Consider the following 6,140-nt stretch of genomic DNA (forward strand, 5'->3'; position numbering starts at 1 on the left):
GTGGCATTCCAGTAGGTTTAAGTGTGTTCAGAGATTCAACAAGGTATTGAACAACCTGATCTTGATCAACTGTTGTCAATTGATCAAAAAGCCATTTCTGATGTATCTGTTAACTTTTGAAGAAGTTCATGATTGAGTTTATCAACCATTTCATTAGTTGGAGCCAGTATAGCTCTTTCACACAGCCAGTTTACATCAGTATAATTGACAGATAAATTAGAAAATACTTTATCCATAAGATCCCTAAGAGAAAGTATCATATGATTGCATGTAATTTCATGTAGTTGAAGTCTTGAGTTGAATGTTAATATCCCATTACCAATCTTAAGAAGCTCGTATGATCACCTTGTAGAAGTACTCTCATGTTGCTTGTAAGATGAAGTTTTTTCAAATGTCTGCAATGGTACGATTTTTGTAAGCATGCATTGACCTCATCAGCATTTGACCCTTTGGGAATAACTGGCAACTCTTGATGAAAATCTCCTGCAAGAAGAACTGTTACTTCTCCCATGAGCATGCTATTGTTTTTTTTATGTCTTGGAGGGTACAGTCAAGTACCTCTAGAGCTCCATGATGTGACATAGTGCACTCATCCCAAACAATGAGGCAAGTTTGTTGGAGAACTGTTGCCATTGCAGAGTTTTGGGAAATGTTGCACATCTGAGATTCTTTATTGCAAGGTTCAGAGGGAGCTTGAGCATGGAATGAGCAGTTTTCTCCCACTGAGGAGGGTAGCTGCAATACCAGAAGATGCAACACTGGAAGAAGGACTGCAGGTGAAAGTAGCAAAAAGATCTGATTTTCCTCGCAAGGAATGAAGCCAGTATGCTCCGTTGGATGTGTAATGTCAATGTGAATACCCGTCAGAGTGTAAGTATCTTGAGAGAAAAGCTGAACATTAGAAGCATCAGTTGTGGCGTGCAAGAGAGACGATTGCGCTGGTATGGACATGTGGTGAGAATGGAGGAGGATAGCTGCGTGAAAAAGTGCCACACCCTAACAGTTGAGGGAACCCGTGGAAGAGGTAGGCCCAGGAAGACCTGGGCTGAGGTGGTGAGGCAAGACCTTCGTACATTGGGCCTCACCGAGGCGATGACTACGGACCGAGACCTTTGGAAATGGGCTGTGCGTGAGAAGACCCGGCAAGCCAAGTAAGATCGTTGCCAGTGCCCCTGGACTGGTTCTTGTGCGGGTGGCACATGAGATGCACCATTTTGAGCGTGGCTGTTGCCAGTACCGCCTGACTGGCTCCTGTAGGATTTTCGAGCGAGATCGTTGCCAGTGCCCCTGGACTGGCTTGTGCGGGTGGCACATAAAAGACACCATTTCGAGCGTGGCCGTTTTCGTGCGGGTGACACGTAAAAGCACCCACTACACTCTCTGAGTGGTTGGCGTTAGGAAGGGCATCCAGCTGTAGAAACTCTGCCAAATCAGACTGGAGCCTGGTGTTGCCATCCGGTTTCACCAGTCCTCAGTCAAATCGTCCAACCCATGCTAGCATGGAAAGCGGACGTTAAACGATGATGATGATGATGATGATATATGTTATAGCATCTTGTATTCATTTGTACATATAACAAGGACCATCTGTGAATGTAATGGGAGGATTAAAAGTTGCCCCATGTTTTGAATATCACTATCTGTCCTCAGAGCATCTAGGAAATGAACATAATTTTTAGCCCCTAACTTTTTGGATTGTTTCAAATGTAGAGGAGATGCTTACTCTCAACTTTAGCATACATATCAACCAGATATTGCCGAAATAGATCACGATACATGTGTAATTGATTTGATTGTTCTGGTCTCTTTAGATGTGTGAGTGTGTGTGTGTGTGTGTGCATGTGTGTGCATGTGCATGTGTGTGTGTGTGTCATCACAAAAATGTATGTATATTCACACACATATATACTCACACACATATACTTCTCAGTCATTGGCCTAAAATGTGTAATGAATGCGCAAACACACACACACACTCATGTAGAAAATGTCATGTTGTCATTGTGGTATAAAATGTTGTTTGCAATAGCTGACTTATAGAAAGATCATAATGTTAAATTTTTGTAATGCAAATATATAAATGAAAATAAAGTTTATTTGGTAGCCGAAAGATTAATCTTTTGATACCCCATATGTCACATACATATACTAATATATGTTTTTAATACATATACTAAGACAGACGCAGAGAAACATACATTCACGCACACCTCAGGTGTATCTCTGTCCCTCTGTATGTCTCTCTCTCTCTTTAGATATATGTGTGTGTGTGTGTGTGTGTGTGTCAGTCGTCACAAAAATGTATGTATACATCGTCAAACTCACACACATATACTTCTTAGTCATCAGCTTAAAGTATGTAATGAATGCACAAACACACACATTCAGAGACACATACAAAACTCATATAGAAAATGTGATATTGTCAATGTGGTATAAAATGTTGTTCACGATAGTTGACTAAAAGAAAGATTATAATGTTAAATTTTTGTAATACAAATATGTAAATGAAAATAAAGCTTATTTGGTAACTAAAAGATTACAGAACCTTTTGATACCCCATATTTCAAAATCGGCAACTAAGTTTTCGAATGCATAAGGAACATATGCACACACACACACACAAATTCTGCTTCATATTCTTTTATTCTTTTACTTGTTTCAGTCATTTGACTGCAGCCATGCTAGAGCCCCACCTTTAGTCGAACAAATCGACCCCAGGACTTATTCTTTGTAAGCCTAGTACTTATTCTATTGGTCTCTTTTGCTGAACTGCTAAGTTATGGTGAGATAAGCACACCATCATCAGTTGTCAAGTGATGGTAAGGAGACAAATACAAACACAAAAATGCATACATATGAATAAATATATAATCACTGCCAGCCGGTGTAGCACAAATTTTCAAATCAGACATGAACTTGGTACTCAAGATTTACAGACCTATCAAACCTAACAACTGAGCTAATTGTTTAGCAATTTAGATTATGTTAATTTCTGCATTGCCATAATTGAGTGTAATTATTTTTAGGTCATCTACTATGACATATCTCAAGCCGCCTGACCAATAGAAACTATTATATTTCAATTAGGATACAAATTCTTGAAGAATGTTAATTAGTTTATCAATGTTTTATGCGCAATGACTTTAGAGGGTTTGAAGTTATCTGTTTGTTTCTAATCTCACAGAGATTAAACATGTATGATTTACTACTACAAGTATCACCACCACTACCACTAGTACTACTGCTATGAGGATGCTGTATGACCAAATGGTTAACTCTTTTATTATCATATTTTTGTTGAAAAACACTGCCATTACGTCAATTTTTCAGGCAGTGAGCTGGTTAAATCATTAACATGCTGGACAAAATACCAAGCAGCATTTTGTCTGCCTTTACATTCTAATTCAAACGTCACTGAGGTTGACTTTGCTTTTCATCCTTTCAGGGCCAATGAAATAAGTACCAGTTGAACATTGAGGTCAACTAGCCCCTACCTGATAAAATATCAGGCCTTGTGCCTATAGTAAAAAGGATTATGTCAATTAAGTTTGAAAATAAGGAAGAGTTTAGTAAAATAGCATCATGATTAGCTGGTGTTGGGAATGTAAATCACAATGAAATTTTGATTGAAGGTTTTAATTTAGATCACTTAAATCAGGGGTTGCCAAACTTTTTCAACCATTGACCACCCCCTTTAGCCACTTCTTCTTCCGCATCAACCACCCTCCTCATTTAAAATATCTTAATACCCTACCCTACTGTACCATAATGATGGCAATTAATATGTTAGCTAAAATATATATGTACGACAAATTAAGAAATTCTATTGAAGATGACACACTTTTTTACGTTTAAAACTACGTGTACCAGTATACAGTATTAAACTTTCAATTTTTATGAAACTGTTTTCATGGTTAGAAAATGTGAAAAGCACATCATATTACTGGAATATCTTTTATTGAAACTGACAACATCAATGTGAGGGATGAGCATGGTGATCCTGAATCTAGGCATTGATATCAGGCTGAATGTTGGTCATTTTCAGTCTCAAATCACTTCGTTCCTCCAGGTTCAGGCAATTTCTCTGTTTGCTGAGGATTGCATTTGCACGGCTGAAGCCAGTTTCCACCATGTAAGAGCTGAGAAATGCCACAAGGAATGGCTCAGCTGCTGATCTCAAAAAAGTTTTCATCACAATATTGAAACTGAAATCAGACAGTTCACTGATAGAGAGACAACCATAGCATAAAGGACAGCATAGCATTCAAGTGATCAACATTCCTGCTTCACAAATCCAACACCTACAATGACTTACTAACAAAAACATTTATGAGATATATATTTAATATCTTATCTCTCCTAGCAGGCCTAGTCATTTCCATAAGCAAACACTTGACAGTCCGCATCCCCTCAATCACGCCTCTCAATCTTCAATTACAATACAGATTACAACATCAGGTCTCAAACGTTAGCAACAGCAGACTTCTCGCTGCAGTAAAAATTTATCATGCTTTCCTACATTTCATGGCGCTAAGTATTTCAAGCAGTTCATCTGGGTGAGCTGGTTTTTTGGAGACCAACCCCTTGGCTATCATTGACCCCTGTAATTCCTCGCCAAACTCTAGGGAGTTCCTCGGACCCCCTTTGGTGACCCCTGCTTTAAATCATGAAATTGGTACCATAGAACCAGGGGCAGTTTTGGGCAGGTTGTTATCAAATGAGTTAAGAAGTTTACTTCATAACCATGAAGTTCCAGGTTAGATTCTACTTGGTGGCATCTTGAGCAAGTTTCTTTTACCCTGGCTTCAGCTAGACTCAAGTTTTGGGTAGAAGAAAATTGAGTGGAATCCATTTGAATGGATTGATCCTGTAATTTAAGGTCTGGATTTGTCATGTGTCACATTGATCCTGCTTGAGTATTACCTTCAGAACATATGCGTCTGTAGAATGACCAACCACTTATCTGTTAATTCAATGTGCAAAAAGTACAGTTGGTTGAACAATGAAAATAATCAAAAATGATGAAGATCCATTTATTGTTGTTAGTTGTAATAGTGCAATGCAATAACAAGAGTTAGAACGCTGGACTAAATACATAGAGGTGTTTACAAAATAAATCACTGAAGGGAAATTACTCAGCAACACCAACCATTAAGTTGCGTTAACATATTTTAATACAGCGAGCATAGAAAATAGTTAATAATGATTATCATGCATAAGCAGATAGTGTCACCATCATCATTTAGCATCCACTTCTCCAAGCTTGCATGGGTCAGCTGGAATTTAACGAAGTGGATTTTCTACAGTCAGATATCCTTCCGGTTATAATATTATTTAATGCTAAACTGCTCACTTACATAACTAAAGGAGTTTTATTCAACTTTGAAAGATTATAGTATTAACATATCCTTATTATGTTCATGCTTCCTTTTGATCATCTTATTAAATCTCTGTCACTGTATTTCATATTGCCAGTGAGATAAGCTAGAGATAGCTTCCGTTATCTAGGTGACCAAGCCATTAGTGGAAGTGGATCCTCTGAGAGCATAGCTGTGAGAATAAGAATAGGCTGGGAAAAGTTCAGAGAGCCCCTACCATTGCTGGCAACAAAAGGCCTCTCTCTCAGGGTGAAAGGCAGATTGTATGATGCCTGTGTGCAAACAGCTATGCTACATGACAGTGAAACATGGGCTATGACAGCCAAGGACAGCTGTGTAAAGAAGTGCCGATCTCTAACTGTGGAGGGAACTTATGGTAGAGGTAGACCCAGGAAGACATGGGACAAGGTGGTGAAGCATGATCTTCGAACTTTGGGCCTCACAGAGGCAATGACTAGTGACCGAGACCTTTGGTGATATTCTGTGCTTGAGAAGATTTGACAAGCCAGGTGAAGTAGAAACCTTTGACATTATATTGTGCTTGAGAAGAAGACCTATCAAGCCAAGTAAAATCATAGTTGTAGCAACTACTGATGTCACGCAAATGGCACCCATGCTGGTGGCACACAAAAGCACCCATTACACTCTCAGAGTGGTTGCTGTTGGGAAGGGCATCCAGCATAGAAACCATGCCAAATCAGCCTGGAGTCTGGTGCAGCCTTCCAGCACTTGCTCAATGTGCCATGCAGCAGGAATGAA

The sequence above is a fragment of the Octopus bimaculoides genome, chromosome 2 (assembly GCF_046866305.1).
Source record: "Octopus bimaculoides isolate indiv1 chromosome 2, ASM4686630v1, whole genome shotgun sequence".
Lineage (NCBI taxonomy): Eukaryota > Metazoa > Mollusca > Cephalopoda > Octopoda > Octopodidae > Octopus > Octopus bimaculoides.